The sequence below is a fragment of the Canis lupus genome, chromosome 22 (assembly GCF_048164855.1).
Source record: "Canis lupus baileyi chromosome 22, mCanLup2.hap1, whole genome shotgun sequence".
Classification (NCBI taxonomy): Eukaryota; Metazoa; Chordata; class Mammalia; order Carnivora; family Canidae; genus Canis; species Canis lupus.
The window spans coordinates 11916195-11937937 of record NC_132859.1 but is presented as its reverse complement, the minus strand read 5'-3'; the positions used below and the strand labels follow the sequence as shown (position 1 = coordinate 11937937).

At 33.3% G+C, this 21743-nt stretch overlaps 1 long non-coding RNA gene and 1 pseudogene across 2 annotated transcripts in view; one reads left to right on the top strand and one right to left on the bottom strand.

Moving 5' to 3' along the window:
- LOC140614428 (uncharacterized) overlaps nucleotides 1–21743 on the top strand; it is a 249357-nt gene that overhangs the window by 181521 nt on the left and 46093 nt on the right. The window lies entirely within an intron of this gene.
- On the bottom strand, nucleotides 14192–14288 carry LOC140614562 (U6 spliceosomal RNA; annotated as a pseudogene).

Genomic DNA, 21743 nt, shown 5'->3' with positions numbered 1-21743 from the left:
AATTACTCTGTGTTTTGAAATCTTGAAGATGCTACATACTGATACTTTTAAATAATTTACTTCATCTCCCTGAAAATTAATTACCTCATTAAAAAAAATAAATGAGTCTAAACTCTTAGGTCATTTTGAAGACTATCTGTGATTATGGTCTTTATGGGGAAGGGGGCTAGGGAGATCTTCATTTCTGGTACACAAGTACTAACTACTGTTAGGTTCCATTTCTTTTGCCCTTGCTACTGAGAGACTAAATTAAAGTAAATAATAAAGTCTAAGTAATATAAGTCCATTTAATTTTTTTAGTCCATTTTAAATTATAGGTAGAATGAATAAATTAATGAATTGTGATTCATTTTTTTTTTTACTTTTATGAGAAATAGTTAATTCCTTAGCCATTTCAGTTTGTAGTGTTGGATGATAATTTTTTAAGATACTGAAAGTAAAAAAAACAAAAAAACAAAGCCAATTAAGATTCTGAATATGGTTAATAAGTAAGCTGTACATGTTCTTTGCATTTTGAACTTTTCTTAGTGAACAGAACAAATTAAATCTATAGAAGCAAATCTATCATTATACTACCATAGAATTCATGTACATAGAGTAATACCATATAATTTTATTTTGAAAAGAATGTATATATATTTACCCATGCATTTTAAATTATTTACACATAATTATAATAGTTTATAATCTTAAAGATTATTGATTTAACAAAAATAAATAAACTCTAGACTCACAATTTGCAGAGATGACAAGATTATTGGGTTTGAATATAAATTTTGCATTTTTTGAGAAAGAATAAAATTTATATTTATTTTCATTTTTTGGAATTTCTATACCTTAGTGATTATTTTCCAAAAAAATACCATTAGAAATAATTCAGGGCACCTGAGTGACTCAGTGGATTAAGTGTCTACCTCCAGCTCAGGTTGTAATCCCAGGGTACTGGAATTGAGCCCCACATCGGGCCCCTCTCCTGTCTCCTGCTCCCCCTGCTTGGGCTCGCTCTTTGTCAAATAAATAAAATATTTTTAAAAAATAATAATAGTAATTTAAACTCCACAGAACTAGTACTTCTCAAAATAGACATCTATTGGATGTAAAACACAAAACGCTTTAGAAGAAAACATAGACAATCTTTGGACTTGATGTTAGAAGAAGCATTCTTAGGCATACCACCAAAGACATGATCCATAAAAGATAATGAATTGGACTTCATCAAAATTAATATCTATTTCTCTACAACTGACTATGACACAGATGAAAAATAAGCCAAATAAGAGAAGACATTTGCAAACAAGTTAGGCAACAAAGTACTTTTGTCTAAAATATATTTTAAAATACTCTATAAACTCAGTAGTAATGAAGCATATAAATCCAGAAGGAAAATGAGCAAAAAGACTTGAAAAACCTCTTTACAAAAGAGAATATGTAGATGGCAGATAAGCACATGAAAAAATATTCAACAATATAAATTATTAAGGAAAATACAGATTTAAAGCTTCCATGGCATACTATTATAGTACCTATTTGAATGACTAAGATAAAAATCACTTACAATCAAGTGTTGGTGAGGGTGTGAAAATAGTTGCTCTTGCATATATTGCTGGTGGCAAGACAGAATGGTACTACCATTCTTATAATATTCTTTTTTTTTCTTATAATATTCTTATGTCAGTTTCTTATACTAGTAAGTATATTAAATATATTTACTTACATATGTATGTATACATACACACATATATATATATACTTACCACTCCATGATATTTATTCTAGATTTGTAAGCTTATGTTCATCTTAAAAAAAAAAAACTATATATTAATCTTTACAGCAGTTTTATTTGCAATAGTCCCAGTTTAAAAACAACCTAACTGTGCTTCAGTGGGTGAGTGGATAAACAAACTGTGTTACATTCATTACATGAAATACTATCTTCTAATAACAAGGAATAAGCTGTTGATACATGGAACAATTTCAATGAAACAGGTATCATTATGTTGAAAGAAATACATTGGTCACCTATATTGCATGGCTCCATGTATGTAATGTTCTTAAAGTGACAAAAGATAGTAATAGAGGTGGGGATCCCTGGGTGGCTCAGCGGTTTTGCATCTGCCTTTGGCCCAGGGCGCGATCCTGGAGTCCCGGGATCGAGTCCCACGTCAGGCTCCGGGCATGGGCCTGCTTACCCCTCCTCCTGTGTCTCTGCCTCTCTCTCTCTCTCTATGTCTAGCATGAATAAATAAAACTTAAAAAAAAATTTAAAAAAAAGATAGTAATAGAGGATAGATTCTTGCTTGCCCGGGATTTGGGTTGGAAAAGGTTATTATGATTAAGAGGTTACCTATGCAAGCTTATTAGTGGTAACAGAATATTATTTTGGTAATGGGTGGTGGTTGATCAAATCTGCATATGTGATAAATTTTCATAGAACTAAAACACTTTAAAATTTAAAAGTATATGTAAAAACTGGTGAAATCTGAATAAGACCTATACCTATGCTAATAGTAGTTAATAGTCAATATCCTAGTTTTAACAATATCCTGTAGCTGTAACAATCTCTGGGGGAAGATCGGTAGGGCACATAAGAACTATGTACTATTCTTTGAACTTCTTATAACTTAAACTAATTTAAGATAAAAGGTTAGGATAGAGAGAGTAAAAAGTTTTAGTCCTAGAAGAAGTGCTATCAATTGTAAGAGGAGCCTGGCATCATTATTTCAATGCACAGTCAATACCATAGTCACATTCCAATTCAAAATCTGTGCTTGGAAAAAGGAGACACGTGTGGGACAAATGTTGATCTAGACATGTTCGAAAGAGGAGGGGGCTGAGCAGGATGATGGTGGTAGCTAAGAAGCAGCCGTCCCAGAGTAATCTGGCAGCAGGCAATAGAGGTAGGATTGTAGCGTGGGGCCTGAAGTTTAGTCAGGTTTTCCTTCCCCACCAGTAGCCATATAAGGTGAAAGGTGTCTTTGTGGGGAATCAGTACAAACACTAAAAGATGGATCATAGCAGCATACCATTTTCTGCAGCTAAGGTCTTCACCATTATATCTGCCAATGCTTAGCCAACAGATTTACTGTGATCTAGCTTCAAATTTGCCTCCATCTAGGATGAAGACTAGCCTCAAAGTCTAGGTCACAAATGTGGAGGAAGAAATAAGTACCTTATATGGAATCACCTAGCTTCTAAATTAGTTCAGAGTACACCATAGTATGATATAAATAAAAACATATGCGTATTTTTATATGTAAATAACTCTAGAAAATCATACACATATGCTGTATTTTTAGTTTATATGCATATAACTCTACAAAATCATAGCAAAATTTTCATGTCAAGTAATAGGAGTATTAAAAATCTGCATTTTTGCAATCAGTTATTCAGATGGCTACCTTTTCATTTTCTAATGTCCACATTATTTTTTAACATTTGATCTGGCATTAGAATAAATGGACTATAGTTTAATCTCTTAACCAATATTTTTTAAAAATATTTATTTATTTATTTATTTATGATAGAGAGAGAGAGAGAGGCAGAGACACAAGCAGAGGGAGAAGCAGGCTCCATGCCGGGAGCCCGACGCGGGACTCCATCCCGGGACTCCAGGATTGTGCCCTGGGCCAAAGGCAGGCGCCAAACCTCTGAGCCACCCAGGGATCCCCTCTCTTAACCAATATTAATCTAATAATAGTCTCTTCACATATAATTCTATTTTATCTGTATGGCATGTTCCTCTCACATGTAATGTTATTTCTCTTCTGATATAATGTAGTTAAAGGTAATGAGAATAGAAACAAGGACCAGATTATCAATTTTTTAAACATAATTTAACTTCCCAATTTCCTAAGCCTATTAAATGAAATGTCAGTCTCATTATTATACAATTAATATACTGTACAATGACAATTTTATACAATTAATATACTGTATAATAACATTTGCTTCAGAACTACAGGCTGGCATATCTCAGTAACTGCAACAACCCTGTGATATCCAACTCAAGTAAACATTTTTCACAGGCTCTTCAGCCTCAAACAGACATGTGTAATTTAAAACCAACATATTTTACAAGGAAAATGAGTCTGAGTGGTACTGTTTAGCCATTCAAATTACAAGCCATCAAAAAGATGAATTGAGAATGTAGCCATTAAAGATAAGGAAAGGTAATTTGAGGCAAGAAAGAAACATACATTTCTTTCTAGCTATCAGTGTTAAATCAGTAGAAAAATGATAAATGGTCTCCATCTTGAGGAAGATAATAAGCTTTTTAAAATACCTGAATCATCATTTCACAATACTTCCAGCCAAACACCACTTTAAGCATCTTGCCTGTCATGGATATCAAGTCTGGTTTCAATATCAGAGACTACTACGGGCTGTAGCAGAGGGCGTTTGGAAATACATTATTTCCTAAAAGTTCAATTGCTGTGGTGATGTATCATGTAATCATTGGGCTTTGAATACATTTAAATAGCTCAGAATGTAGTCAAAGGAGCACAAGTGATTCAACTTGCAATCATGGACGGTTGTTATTTTGTTGTATTGTAAATACACAAGCAGTTTTCACTTCTCAGTTTAGTAACACACGTATTCAACCAATATTTCTAGAGTATGAGGTTATGGAAAAGACGTATGCTTGAACAAAGACACTGTCCCTAAGTTGGCACATGGTTCCTACACTAGAGAAATATTCATGACACAGTCTTCTCAGCTCCAGGATTCTCAGCATCGTCCACACTTCCATGTTACCCATGACGACTAGTATCTTCTACTGAATACCATTTCTATTAAAATTGTTTATCTTTCCTTCACTTTCCATGAAGATTGAGAATGCCTTTTATCTCTGAATTCCTAGAACCTAGTGCAGTGCTTCACCCTGTCAGGCCAGGAATATTTGTTGAGTGAAGAATAGAAACAGATTTATAAAAAAAAAAGTGGTCTATGATTTTCCAGCTGTACTTCTCATACACTCACTGGTCTATAAAAGGTGTTAATCAGTCTCATTGAGACAAATACAATAATTGAGAGTGTTTTAGAACTTTTATAATTAATTGACAGGGCAACTGTTTGTTTGCTGAATTTAATAATTTAAAAATTTTATCTTATGGATTCCTTTTTATAATTATTCACTTTTATTATATTTTTAAAGCATCAATTCATGACAGATTGGAAATATATTTGAGAAAATAAGACTAATCGTTTATTGCTGGAGTAAAAGAAAAAAAATGATCTAGATTATTCATCTGTATCATGCCTAATCTACATAAAGTTGCATATGCCAGAGAGTTATAATTATGCTAATTTAAAATATAATAGAACAAAAATCTGTGAAGGGTGAATTTAGGAAAAAGGCTTTGAGAAATGACAACCATTATCAATCTAATTTCAACATTGTGAAACAAAAATTGCATCAAATTAAAAAAATTCTTAAACTGAAAATTAATAGTAGAGCCATTCCCCTCTGGGCAGACTAAACACATGCCACCTATTTTTCTTCCTAACACAGCATCAGACAGTTACTCCTGAGTAACTGGAGTTTGCATAGGAGATGGAATCTATTTGTCATTTGTGACCTGAAAATCCACATGAAGGAAAACTTAAGAGTATCTCAGTTTTGGGGCCATTGACATATGTGTCCAGAAAATTCTTTGTTAGAATGGTTATCATGTTGATTGTAAAAGGTTTAGCATCCAATAGTTACCAGTACTGAGTCTTCTCCACAATCTCAAATGTGTAATAATTACAAATGTCTTCAGATATTGCCAGACTTCCTCCAATGGCTAAAATAACCCTGGTTGAGAATTATTGACTGATGATAATTTGGACTTCTGGAAAAGAGTATTATAACTACAATATCTATACTATGTACTTTTTTAATTTTAATGTTTGAAGCATTAACTACAAGAACCTGGGACAGTAGAAATTCACAGAACTGGAGAAAAATGGATTCGGATTCTAGCCAGTCAGAATTCACTGTGACTGAGGCTCAGCAACCTGAGTTCTGACATTACTAGACCATACAAGTATGTTATGAGATTCTGTGTTTTCTGACTTTGTCAAGAAACAATGTCTTATTTTTTAAACACCCACAGTATTTATAATAGTGCATTAAGTTGTCCTTGAACTAATAATAATCTGAAGAAATATATTCTTCTTAAATGGTAGTTTCCTAATTTCTAATAAAGTTTCACTTTAGAAGACCAGAAAAATAACCTAGATGTTGTTAGCTTTATATCATATTATAGTAAATAAGAAGCATGTTTATGAATTGAAATAAAAAGTTATTAGTTACATAGGCATTTAATCTAAATTCTAGTGTCTCTTGGGGCAATTTACTAAAAGATAGTAGCAAGAATACTGATAATGTTCCTTTTTGGAACAGATATTATGTGGCTCCAGGATTTTATAACCTGAAAAGTATCTCAAGAACTCTTCTAGTTTATTCACTAATTCAATTGAATTTACTCAAGATTGCAAATAATGCTAGAGATTGTCTGGGGTTTCTGGTCCATTTAGTTGCCTTCTAAACTGTCAAAGTAAAACCAAGTGACATTTGTATAATATTTCCCTTACTATTAACAGAGGATTTTTAAAATTTCAGTTTTTTTATCTGAAAACTATTTTAAAAAGTAATGAATTCTCAGAAGTTATTCTAAAAATATAAATCTTTAACTATAAACTACTGTTTCTTTATATCTACTGGTTTTACATTTGTACATGTAGGCTGCATAATTTTGATTTGCAATAGGCTAAGTTTCCTCTCTTCCATCATAACATTTGAAGCTTGATTTCTGGGAGTAGGGGTTAAACACTATTTCCCTTATCCATATCACACACATACAAGTATACACACAGACACTTAGGTGCTTCTATTTGTAACAAAAATGAACAGGGTTTTAAGTCACTACCACCAATCCATTGATTCACTGATATATATAGTGCTGTGAGGTAGCGAAAAGGCGGTCCCTGAGAAGTACCTCACCAAATAGGTTGAAGCTATCTTCACAAATACAATATATTCTTCTTCAAGGACTGAGCATTAGAGAGCAGTGATGACTTTACGGAATCTAGATGCTTATCAATGTAAGGAAATGAGAAAATAGCCAGAGATGTCAGAAAGGAAACAGACTTACTTAAAAGTGCAGAATCTAGGATTTTTTTTTTTATTTGAGCACTCTCTGAGGATAATAAGAAATTAGGATCCTTTAACCTGTCACTATCACTCTGTCCCAGAGATCTTTGTTACGTAATCCAGAGGCTGATGAACTAAGACAAATAGCCTGGTCATTTGCTGTGGATATATCCTTTAGTTTCAGTTCACAGCACAGTGTCAAATGCACCCAGTTCTTCAACTAGACTTACAGGAGCAGCTTTTGAGGGGACAAAGCCCATTTAAAAAGCTGTCAGGAGACAGAAACTGTATGGCTTCATTTCAGAAGTAGTTTCCATTTAGTTGTCCTTCAGCAGGCAGCAGCAGATCTGTACAGAACTGTATTGACTCATCCTAAGAGGCCCTGGGTGTTCTGGGGTAAAGAAAACTACCAATAGACTAAATTTCTGTTGGTGAAGTAAGAGTGGTTCAGAGTCATTGTAATTTGTTAGTCTGATATAAATATGACAACATTTTAACCCATAGATTAAGAGGCTTGAAACATGAGGGTATAATGACTTAATCTTTACCAGTTCTAGTCGTAGAACTCTGTATGTCTCTCCCTAAGTGTAGAGGGAAGTAGTATTAATACGGTGTTCCTCTAATGTAGCCTGAATAAAACATACTAACAAAGTATTCTTTTTTTTTTTTAGATTTTATTTATTCATGAGAGACAGAGAGAGAGAGAGGCAGAGACATAGGCATAGGGAAAAGCAGGCTCCATGCAGGGAGCCCGACGTGGGACTCAATCCTGGGTCTCCAGGACCATGCCCTGGGCCAAAGGCAGGTGCTAAACCGCTGAGCCACCCAGGGATCCCCGAAGTATTCTTTAACTTTTAAAATATAAAATCTACTAAAAAAAAATATATATATATATAAAATCTACTAAGCTTTTACCAAATATCCATAAGAATAAAAACACCAATGAGTTGATCACGGTCCTCATGGTAGTCCCATTACATAGCAATTTTTTCTGGGTCATTTCCTTCTTTTTTGTTTAGCACATATAGTACTCCTATGGTAGTCAGAAACTGCTAAATTTAGTCACCTTGCTACTTATCAGAACAACTGCTGAATTAGCATCCAGTAATATACTGTGCTTCCTTCACAGTAAAGTACAAGAGGGCAGATGGAAACTCTTGTCTAGACATAAACTAATAACTCCTAATATTTACAAACCATCTTATACTTCCAAATGATTTTATTAAATGCAGGTCATGCAATCACATTTACTAACTCGCTGTGCACTCTGTAATATATTGAATGGAAGAGAGGACAATGGACTTTGTCAGAAAGTGAATGGACCTTGGAACCAAATGGTCCCAAGGTCCAAATCCTGCCTTCCCAACCGACTAAGTGTGTTAGCTTAGAACATTACTAAATTTTATGAGTGTCAGAATTATCATTCATAAAATGAGATCAAGAAACATAACCTCTGGGGTTTTAACATATTATATAAAAAATCTGTATGAAAAACTAACCAGCATATTCTCTGATACTTACTTGGTAGTCTGTAGATCTATAAATTATGTGCAAGCAAACCTATAGCAAAGTGAGTAAATTTGGGAAGGTCAACGGTTAGAAAATAACATCTACAAAAGTAGTTACCAAACTGAAGAATGCTACAGAGTTTTGGTAGTGGATTCATTTGAATGTAGTATCAGTGTGGGAGAGGAGTTATTTCATGCTAGACAACCTGTGAATTACTGTTCCATATATGTTCTATTTAATATTCATAGATACCATTGTGGAATAATCATGATCATTGGTTCTATCTTATAGATGGACTAAATGTAGTTTATAGAATTGAGTAATTTACCACTTCAGTGGTAAGAAAAAAAAAAGGCAGATATTAACCCTCATCTCTATTGCTTCTCCCTTAGTGTGATCCTTCCCACCAGGGCTTAAAATCAAAGAATACTTTTTAAAAGTTTGTTTTAAAATAGGAAGTAGAATCAATAAAATGTAAAAAACTTGAATTTCAATTATCCCTCTGACTATAATATCTGAAATTGGTGATTTTCAAAGTTCCATCCTCCTACATCTTTCTGTATAGGCCACTCCCTGGCCCCAACATACTAAAATCAAATTTAAAAACAGACACAGAAAAATAATTTGAAATATACTTTTGCTACTTGACTGTTTTCTATTGCTGTATTTCACTGAAGGGGAGACCAGGACATGTCCATTTGGAGGTACATAATGTCCTGAGAGGCTCTAGAATCCTGAAGGTAGCAAAACAATATTGGGAATGAAGGAAATCAATGAAGAGTCAGATTGAGTTATTGCAAACTAAAACCAATAAACAGCCCCTGGACTCTAGGCCTACATGACAAAACAATTCAATAATTCACTGTAAAAGTAAAAATATTTGTCATTGCTGGAGCTCCTGTAATTTCCTTAGATTAGAGAGGTTAACAGCATATGTACCATTGTTAAATGTTTAACTCTGTGGAGATACCAATTTATTTCATGCTCTTGTCATATAAAATTTAATCATTATGACCTTGATATATTCACTAAATTGATAATGCTTTTAAAAATGTGTATTTTCAGAGACTTCTCTCTGATTTACAGAAGAATTCAAGTTTAAGGGCACATTTTTAGGAGATAGCTTTATCTTAATGACCCTTTGGTTAAACCCTTTGAGAGTAGCTTATTATTTTTATGTTCAGGTTCTCTGTGGCTGTGAAAAATGAATTCTGTTACTGGAACTTATTTTTGTTATTTTTCCTGTTGACATTTAGGAGACAATTATATTAGCCATTTCTGTTCATCCCCTGAACTACAACTATATAAAAATCCATATAGAAGGGTAGTGTGAGTGAGACTAAGTCTGCTTTCTAATTGTAGATTTGTTCCATTAGAATAACTCTATGCAGAGAATAGACGAGAAACTATGAACCCGAGGAAGAATTTGCCAGGTTAGAATTTTGGTTCTAAATTTCTGTCATTTAAAAAAATAATAATAATTAATAAATAAATAAATAAATTCTGTCATTTAAATAATACTTCCCAGTATTTAGTGTTTATACATATTGTTAAAATGTGCTTTCTACCTATCTCCATATGTTAACTTCTCTTCATCTGAAGAAGAAAATCCCATTAACTTATATTATATTGTACAAGTAGTTGTTCATTACCTCCTCATTCAAAGGAATGTTAATTATGCATTTAATTCAGATAGCAAATCATTATTTTTAAATAAATATTTTAGAACACTTTTAGATTTTAAAAAAGTTGCAGAGATTGCACAGAGTTCCTATACACCCCATACCCAGCTTATTCTACCATTAAAACCTTACAATTGGGCAGCCTGGGTGGCTCAGCAGTTTAGTGCTGCCTTCAGCCCAGAGCATGATCCTGGAGACTCGGGATCGAGTCCCATGTTGGGGTCCCTGCATGGAGCTTGCTTCTCCCTCCGCCTGTGTCTCTGCTTCTCTCTCTCTCTGTCTCTCTCTCTCTGTGTGTGTCTCTCATGAATAAATAAATGATATTTTTAAAAGACCTTAAATTAATGCATGTATTATAATTAATTAACCAATATTGGTACATTGTTATTAACAAAAGTCCATATTTTATTCATATTTCCTTAATTTTTACCTAATAAACTTTATCTGTTCCTCTAATTCATCCAGGCTACCACATTATATTTAATAGTCATATCTCCTTAGGCACCTGTTGCCTGAGAGAGCTTCTCAAACTTCTCTTGGTTTTGATGATCTTGACAGTTTTGAGAATTATTGGTCAGATATTTGACAGAATGCTCTTGTATTGAGATTGTCTTTTGCTTTCTCTTAAGATTAGACTGAGCTGGTGGGTTTATGAGAAGAGGACCACAGAGGTAAAATGATGTTTTCATAATAGCATATTAACTTGACATCAGTCTTAATATTGATCTTGATCAGCTGGCTGAGGTAGTATTGTCAGGTTCCTCCATTAAAAATTACCTTATTTTCACCCCTCTTATACTATATAAACCTTGGAAAGAAGTCAAGAGAGAAAGAAAAAAAAAAAAAAAAAAACAAGGACTAGAGAAACTTTAAACTGCTGGCACAACCACAAACATTAAATACAGCCTAATCCTACCCAGATTAGGATAGATCTACAAAGACATATTTACCTCACTTCCTGTTCAATGATTAAACATGTCCTCCTTTAAATAAAATATTAAAAGTCATGTCAATAGGCAAACACAAATAGTGAAACAAAAGCAAAAGTCAAACAAAACAACAAAGAAACAGTGTGAAGTAATAAAGATAGAACTGGACTCCAATAGTAAAAGGTGTTAAAATTACAAGAAAGATAATTTAAAATAACTATGATTAATAAAATTAAAAGCTCTAGTGGAAAAACTACAATATAAGAGAACAGATGGAAAAGGTAGACCACATGAAAGTGAGATCAGAGTGATAGAAACTCTAAGAAAAAATCAAAAGGAAATGCTTGTTATCAAAAATACTATAACAGAAATGAATGTGTTCAATTATTTCATCAGTAGACTAGATATGGCTGATGAAGGAATCTTTGAAGTTGAAGACTAATCAATGGGAACTTCCACTGAAAAGAAAAGAATGAAAAAAGAAATGAACAGACCATTTAAAAATGCTGGGAAATTTCAAATCAGCTAACATACAGATCATTGGAATATCAGAAGGAGAAAAAAGGAAAAAATGAAGTAGAGACAATATTTACAGTGATAATAACCAAGATCAAGAACTTTCCAAATTAATGACAAATACTAAAACCACAGATATAGAAGTTCTGAGAACAACAGACCGGACAAATACCAAAAATACCATAATAAATCCTATTATCTTAAAATTATAGGAAAAAAACAAGAAAATCTTGAAAGAAGGTGAGAAACACCTCAATTTTTAAAATGAGGAAAAGATCTAGATCTACATAAACAACCTGTCAAAAAAAGATATGCATATGGCAAATAAGCATTTTATAAGGTGCTCAACATTATTTGTCATTGATGAATTTCAAATTAAATAATAGGATACCACTATACACCTATTAGAATAAAATAAAATAAAAATACTGACAAATTATATGCTGGTGAAAGTGCAGAACAATAGGAAAACTCATTCGTTGCTGGTGGGAATACAAACAGGAGTGTCCACTTTGGAAGACAGTTTGTCCGTTTCTTACAAAGCCAAACATATACCATATGACCCAGCAATCATGCTTCTAGGTATTTACCCAGCTGGTTTGAAAACCCTGTCCATACAAAAATCTGCATGTGAATGTTTATAACACCTTTGTTTATAATCACCAAAAACTGGAAGAAATCAAAATGTCCATGAATAAGTGGATAGAAAAACAAACTGTGCTTTATCAACACAATGGAATATTATTCATCAATAAGAAAAATGAGTTCATGAGCCACAACCAGACCCAGATGAACCTCAATTGCATATTGCTAAGTGAAAGAAGTCAGTCTGAAAGGCTAATACTATATGATTTCAATTATATGACATTTTGGAAAATGTATTCCCCTTAGGTGAGACAAGAAGACTAGAGTCGGCTAACATGTGAGGAATGTTCTTCTTGTGGCATAAGCTCCAGTAAAGTGTCTTTCATGGAAACTAAGTTTTTATTATGGAGAAGTCTCATCTTATTTTATTTTACCATGATTAATCCTCCCCTATCCCTGTCAAGGCCACTATATGATCTTCCTCAGATCTCACCATAAGAACCTAGAGGGATTCCTGTAGAGAAAACTCAAGGAAATGTGGTGGCTTCTCTAACACTGTGCACATTCCCCACCACCCAAGTGCCACTTTTTTTTTTTTTCATTCATGACACAGAGAGAAAGAGAGAGAGAGACAGAGACAGAGACAGAGACACAGGCAGAGGGAGAAGCAGGCTCCATGCAAGAAGCCTGACGTGGGACTCAGTCCCCTCTCCAGGATCATCCCCAGGCTGAAGGCGACGCCAAACCACTTGGCCATCGGGGCTGCCCCCAAGTGCCACTTTCACTAGTCTACACTTACCTCCAGAAATTCAAAATTATTATTTCTATGTTCTTACTCATGGCTCTGTTCCAAGAGTTTGCAGATCTTGCTGTCACTCCTCTGGACATGCCTATCTCTTTGGATTTGAGGATTGTGGTTTGGCTCATAATCCAAGTTCCACCGTAGTTTCAAGAAAATTCTTGATTTTCAGCTTGTTCTGTTTTTTGCTACTGTTACAAGAACAGCAATCCCAGCTTTCAGTATTTTTATGTCAGAGCTGAAAACAAAAACTAATCATTATGATTTTTTAAGTACATAATACTAAATTCAGAGGAGATATTAGTGTAGACAAATATTCAGAGGAAAATCCAAAATAAGAAACATTATCATAGAGACAATTTCTCTATTCTGTGGTGAGAGAAAACAAGGAGATGCCATTTTTAGGGAAGCTGTTGCACACATTAGTTTTGTCTTCTTTCATTTTATTGCTCATAGGATACAATGGAGCCTCCAGAAATTCCAATAGATAATAAGCAAGCAAGGTAGTCTGAGAATTTCATACTAAAATTTCAGTAAGTTAGGGGAGATTTGGATTACTTGATTCTTTTTTTTTTAAGATCTTATCTATTTATTTGATAGAGAGCAAATGAGAGTGAGAGAGACCAGCTGGGAGATGGGCAGAGGGAGAGGGAGAAGCAAACTCCCCCATGCAGGGCTCCATCCTGAGGCTCCAGGATCATGACCTGAGCCAGAGGCTGACTAAGCCACCCAGGCACCTCAGATTATTTGAAGCTTTATGAATAATTATGAAAACATGTCCATCTGAATATTTTTGCGAAAGCAAACCAAAATTTTGTGACAAATATTTATTGTTCTAATTCAGATTATTGTGAATAGACATAATAAACTTGCTCATAGGTGAAGAGCATATCATTGTAACAGTGAGAAAACGAAGTCCAAGTCTGTATCCTTTGACTTTGCTGTGATGCAGTTAAAAAGTGTATTATATGACAGAATTGTTTTTTATTTATTTATTTTTTCTTTTTTAAGCACAAGACCTCAAAAATTGATTAAAAATATGGAACGCTTCACGAATTTGCATGTCCTTGCACAGGGGCCATGCTAATTTCTGCATCGCTCCAATTTTAGTATATGTGTTGCTGAAACAAAGACAGGTGGAAATGCTTTTTTAAAAATAGGTTTTGTTGCAGCACCTGGGTGGCTTAGTCAGTTAAGTGCCTGCCTTCAGCTCAGGTCATGATCTCAGGGTTCTGGAATCAAGCCCCAAGTTGGGCTCCCTGCTCATTGGGAAAGCTGCTTCTCCCTCGCCCTCTCCCCCTCCCCTGCCCATATGCGCATGCATGCTCTCTTCCTCTCTTTCAAATAAATAAAATCTTTAAAAATTAGATTTTTGTTTTGCTTTTTAAATAAAGAGCATATATTTGTGAAAAGTATATATTAACTTCAGCGACCTTGAAAACAATATCATCAACTTCAAAAAACTTGCCAAATAAAAATTTCAAAGTCAATGACTAAAATCCTAGTTCTCAAACTGTATAATAAGAAGCCCCAAGACACTACAATGAACTCTCAGAAATGCCCTGGATATTTTGTTTTTGAGGATATCATTGATTCTTGACAACTATCATACAACATGGGAACATGGGAACTATGAGCTAAAATAGTTTTATCATTAGATCATACTACATACATTTTGATGAGGTCATATCTTGGCACAATCGGGTTTCTTAGAATTTCAGATAAAAAGCAAATACAGTCATCAACATAAAACAGGAAATTAGTAGTCTTTTCTAATCTATTTCCAAGGTTCAAGAATATATGCATTGCCCAACATGCCCAACCACAAAATTGTGGTTATTTTAAAATATTTTTTTCAATTAATGTGTGTTCATGTTTCACACAACTACTAAGTTGTTGGATACAAGTAACCAGTTTGGATATAACTACTTTAGAGAATGAAATTCTTAGATATTTCATTAGATCTTTGGATAATAGGAAATAATTACTGAGACTCCAAGGATACAAGCAACCAAAGAGTTGGAACCTCTTAGCTAAAGTGATATAAATTTAAAGACAAAGGATCAAATAGTAGAGTCACGTGCAAAAAATTAAAATGGAAATTAAAATATAGTGTGTGAATTATAATTCTTTTAACAATGAAAAATGGAATGAGGACAGTGCTTTACAAAAGCGATTATCTTCAGTATTCATGGGAAAATAAACTAAAAAGGATTTGAAAGTTGATGATATAAGAGCATTAATGGTCCTTAACTCTACATTTCTTTGATATTAATGCTACAGATTAATTTTTGGTGGCCTACAGTAGTTTAAATTTTTGTTTCATTCAATGACTGGGCTAGTGAACCTCTTTACTTTAAAATATAAAGTTACAGAGATCAAATCCAGGCCCACAGTATCACTGGACAGTGGTCCGTATAGTTTCTGTATTTATATGCATTCTCCTTATAGACCTTTTATTTTAGAAGCAGAGTGTTTGTGTTATTTAGAAATTGGTTTAGTGCTTATTGTCTTTTATTTGAAGCATCATTTTTATAATTCAAATATTAGTAAGCTGACAGGTCTAATTACATCTCCAATTATGTGTCTAAGATGTTATGTAGGTTTTGAATGCTTATTACAGTGGTTATTTTTTTCGTGGTTATTTTTAAAAGGATACCCCCTTAGATTGCTTCTACAAAAATCACCATGGAAATATTCAAACATGGTTTGTACATACACACTATAGTCTCACAACATATGTGATCCAAACTCTTTACTGTAGTAAAATATACATGACATAAAATTTAAGATCTTAACCATTTTGGGGTATAATTCAGTGGCATTAAATACATTCTCATTGTTCTGTAACTGTCTTCACTATTTGTCTTCAGAACTTTATCATAATGTCTTCATTATCCCATACTGAAGCTCTGTATCCATTAAAAATAATTTTCAATTCTCCTTTCCTGAAAGTCCCTGACAACCACCATTTTACCTTCTATCATTTTGAATATTGAGTACTCTAGGTACCTCATATGGGTAGAATCATTCAATATTTGTTGTTCTGTGTGTCTGGCTGACTCCCACTTAGGATGTTTTCCAGCTTCATTTAGGCAGTAGCATGGATCAAAAATTCGCTTCTTTTAAAGACTAAATATTCCATTGTGTGTATATATCACATTTTGTTTATCCATTCGTCTGTCAGTGGACAGGGTTGTTTCCATCTTTTGGCCTTTGTGAGTAATGTTGCTAAGAACATTGCTGTGCAAATATATTCATATTGTTTTATACTTTTTTTTAGAATGAATAGGAGAACATTAATTCATGGAAATGCTGACTAAATGTGACATTTTTGTCATTGTTTAAAAAAATTGCTAGTTAGGGGCACCTGGGTGGTTCAGTCAGTTAAGCAGTTGACTCTTGATTTTAGCTCAGGTCATGACCTCAGGGTCCTGGGATTGAGCCCTGTGTTGGGCTCCCTGCTCAGCGGGGAGTCTGCTTGATGATTCTCTCTCCCTCTATCCCTCCCCTTACTCTCTCCCTAAGATAAATACAAATCTTAAAAAAAAAAAAATTGGTGGTTAAAAACAGGGCCTTGGCAAATCCATCTTTTCTTGGAACATTTCTGACTAGAATGGATCTCACAATTACACGTTGTTGTAGTATCATGTACTTCTACTTGATAATACTTATTCTGGTTGTTCTTGAACATTTATTTATTTGTGTGATTATTTGATTAACACAGTTTTCTCATTTCCTAACTATAATGTAAATTCAGACTTGACTTTTCTCATTGTATTTTTACCTGTCAAATATAGTACCTGACACATGAAATACAAGCCTAGGAAGATACCAATCTTTATAAAATGCACATATACCAGCAATAATATAGATCATAAGAAATACATTACAGCAGGATAGCCTTACACAGTCTTTTTCCAATTTCAGTTTGCACTTGATACAAAATTATACCTATTCTCACCAAGTGAGAGAGTGAAACAGAACCTATCAGTACAGAGGGTCAAACTTACTAGTTTTAACAACCTTCACTCTTTGTCCTTTGATGCCAATATCTAGGACTTAAACATCACAGTGAATGACATCAGTGAGAAAGGATAATAGTCAGATTATCAATTAATTATATCTGCTGTATCACATATTATTCTTTTAAAGAAAGGAACATAAATTACTTGTTCAATAAAAATATAAAAACATCTTAAAGATGCAAATAAACTTTCTTTTATATAATTTATATCTAACTTATTTTATCTTTAACTGGTTTCAATATTAGAATATTAATGATTATTGTGCAAGTATAGAAAGGATAGTAGCTGACAATAAATATAAAGACATGACCTAAATATTTCCCCTGAATATTTGCTCTGTGAAGGAATTAGTAGTAGTATTTTTGAAGTCTTCATCTGTGTTGAAAACTGTATGTTGTGGAAAGTTTTAGAACAGACTTTAATAGCAAATCTTATTTAGACTATAATTAACTGAGGTTTAACTTAAAGCTGAAAACAAAACAGTCATATTCAGGCATATTGTTTTAAAAAGGTACATTCATGTGTCTAGATTAAGAAAATGAGGTTAGAATTGATTTTCAGCTTGATTGAGGGTATATGTATTAATATGTTAATTACCAAAGTTTTGTGTGTATGTGCATCTTATACTCACACACATATATCTATACACATGATATTTTTGCCACTCTCATTCCTTTACTCACCAATGTAAATTATTGTAAGCAGGTTGTGCCACTGGAGTGAGACCATTCGTGTTTCACTGAGAATCACATACATATTTGCACATCACCCTTCTGTACCTGGAAGGGCAGACAATCCTATGGCTGGATACTATATATTATTGACAGCTTTAAAGAGTCCCAGCTTCTCAAGTGCCTGATTCTTCCAAATAGCCTAGTCAAAATTAAGTGAAGGACTTTAAAAGTCAACCCTTCAGTTGAAATACCCCAGGGGGAGAAATTAGAGCCCGTGTTTTGAGGCTTATTAGTTTTAAATCAATATTTGTCAAACACCTAATTAGTCAAAAAGGGGCCAAGTGTCTTAGTTGGCAGAGTAGCTGACATTATTTGACTTCCTAGTCTCTTGAGTACCTGAGCAGCCACTCAACAGGACAGGAAGGATCATGTTGTAGCATTAACAATTCCACTTCACAAAGAATATATAAGGGTCATAGAACTTTGTGAATCAAATTGTACTGCAATAGCATTCAAAACAAAGCTACTGTAAATGCAAGACTTCAATATTTGTCTAACATACAGGTAATTATAAAGTAAGTGTGTGGCATAGGGATGAAATAAAGATGAGATATACATACATATTTATTTTTCCTCATATCTATAATTTGGCTAAAATTCTGATTTTTGTTTTTATATTTTTTCCCATTATTTTACATTTCCAGTATGATGCATGACTGTTTCTGGACAAACGTGTGTTATCAGGTCAAATACTTTGTTTTGCTCTATGATTACCTTGAGGCAACATGGTCTGTGTACCTGAAAGCAGTGTGTCCACAATGGAATTTAGTAGGAAAATGTCAGTTGTCAGATTTTTGTTTCAAAACAGACTAATTGTTTTTAATTAAAGTATTATTTACATATGATAAAATGCACAGGTATCAAGTATACAGTTCAATAAATTTTGACAATTTCATAAATCGATGTATTTACCACATCAATATATTTTTTTCTCCTCCAGAACATCCCCTTTTGAGCTTTTGTATTCAGTTCTCCCCCCATTTGCAGAGGCAACTACTTTGTGAATTCTATAGTTAAAAATTAATTTGCTGGTTCTTTGACTTTATCTAAATTTAATCATACAATATGTGCTTACTGTGTCAAAAGTCTTTCAGCATATCTATGGGGTTCATCATATTGTCACATGCTTCATAGTTGATTCCTTTTTATTAATGGATAGTATTGCATGATTTGAATATACCACAATGTGTTTATGAGATGCCTTGTTGATCAGTTTATGTGATAATCCTAATATTTAGGTCTATAATTAATCTCAGATTGATATATACAATTTTTCCAACAGCATGTATTTAAAAATGTATCTTTCACACATTGCCAAACTATTAATTGACCTATAATCAAATTAAATACCACAATGTCTTGATTATTATAGCTGTACTATAATTCTTATAGTCAGGTATTCTGATTCTGTTCATTGCCAGGATTGTTTGGCTGTAAGAGATATATAATTTTTAGAACTATATAATTTTTAGAACTGTCAAATTTTATTCCTTTTTTTTTTAAAGACTTTATTTATTTATTCGAAAGAGACACATAGAGAGAGAAGCAGGCTCCATGCAGGGAGCCCGATGTGGGACTCGATCCCCAGTCCCCAGGATCACACCCTGGGCTGCAGGCAGCGCTAAACCGCTGCGCCACCGGGGCTGCCCAAGAACTGTCAAATTTTAAACGTATTAGAAAACTATATCTGAAACTAATTATCTACTATATGTTGGCTAATTAAATTTAAATTAACTTTTTTTAAAAAATGAAAAAAGCCTGTTAAAATTTTCATTGGAGTTATATTTATTCTAAAAATAATTTGGGTAGAATTAAATCTTAGAAACACTAGTTTTTCTAATTCTCTAGCATAGTATATCTCCTTATTTACTTATGTCTTCTGTAATTTTTATTTTTGGTGTTCAATACAGAGGTTTGATACATCATGGACTAGATTTATTCCTAAAGGTTTTTGTTGATGTTGTTCTCTTGAAATTATATATATTCTTTATTTTATGTTCTATAGCACAGAAATAAAATTCAGTTTTGTATTTTAATATATCATGTGACTGTTGCCAAATTTATTAGCCTAGAGGATGTTTTGCACATTTTTAATAGTTTTCTGTATACATAATCATGTTGTCTATGAATTATTAGTTTACTATTTTATTTTTCATCTTACGTACCCTTTCCTTTTTTGACTGATTATCAGGCTTAAGATCTCCTTTGTTGTATTGAATAAAACAACTGTAAGTAGATAAGCTTGAATTACATCAAATCTTAGAAGAAAACATTCAATATTTGCCATTAAGTATTAGGCAGGCAAAGGGCTTTCATTCATGAATACCCTTAATCAGATTGGCTAATTATTCCCATTTTCTCTCATTTCTAGTGTGTTTACAGATTTTATGTATTGAATTTTATTTCATGCTCTTCTGAATTTATTGAGAATTGCCAAATGCTTTTGCTCCTTTTTTCTTAATGTGGTAATTTACATTGATCTTTAGAGAGAGAGAGAGCAGGTGAGGGGCAGAGGGAGACAAGGAAGAGAGAAAATCATAAACAGGCTCCGCATCCAGCATGGAACCAAATGCAGGGCTCAATCTCAAGACCCTGAGGTCAAGACTGAAGCCAAAATCAAGAGTTGGACATTTAGCTGACTAAGCCCCCCAGATGCACCTACAAACGGGGGGAGGAACAGAGGGACAGGTAAAGAATCAAACATTCTCACAACCATGAGATCTTGACCTAAGCCAAAAACAAGAGTCCAATGCTCAACTGGCTGAGCCACCAAGGCACCCCAACTTAAAATTCTAAGATAATGTGCCATGGTGCATTATCTGTCTCATTTAATGCTTGATTCATTTTTTCCCAAAAATTTGCTTATAATTTTTTAAATCTATGATTATTTGTATAAATGATATGACTGAGGAATATTGGCCTATATATATATATATTTTTGGACTATATTGGCCAGATTTTGATATAAGGGTAATGCCAGCCTTATAAAACTAATTGGGAAAATTTTCAGAAAGTATTTATATTTTCAATTATTTCACAAAATGATAGAATTGCTATAGAAGTTATTTTGCCTGAAATTTCCTTTGTAGGAAGGATTTTTTAAGTTACAAATTAATTTACTTTAATAGATTTAGGACTTTTAAAAGAATAAGTAGCAAAATGTTTAAACACAAAGATATTGATAATTACATATAAATTAATCAAACACTCCAATTAGAACAGAGATATTTGGACTGCATAGTAAAACAATTCCAAAGTTAAAGTGTCTATAAGAAATGCACTTTATTGAGGGTACCTGGATGACTCAGTTGGTTAGACATCCAACTCTTGATTTCAGCTCAGTTCATGACCTCAGGGTTGTATGTTCAAGCCCCACATCAGGCTCCACATTCACCATGTCTCTCTCCCTCTGTTCTCCTGATCTCTCTCACTCTCTCTGTCTCTCTCTCTCTCTCTCTCTCTCTCTCTCTCTCACATAAATAAATAGATTCTTTTTTAAAAAGGGAAGGAAATATACTTTATTGGATATGAGTATCTCCAAGTGGATATGTTTCTTTAAGGGTGAAGAAAATGTTCTAAAATTAAATTATCATGATAATTATAAAATATTTTAAAAGAACTTTAAAAGAAAGTGTACCAAACAACAAAACAGACTGTTAACATTGTCTAGTATTTTAGTATTTTTAATTTTATATAATTGACATACAAATTTAAAATTTAAAGCAAAAGAAAAAATATTTAAAAAAAGCAAAAGAGGGATAACATTAAATAATTCCCTTTTTTAAGATTTTATTTATTTATTTATTCATGAGAGACACAGAGA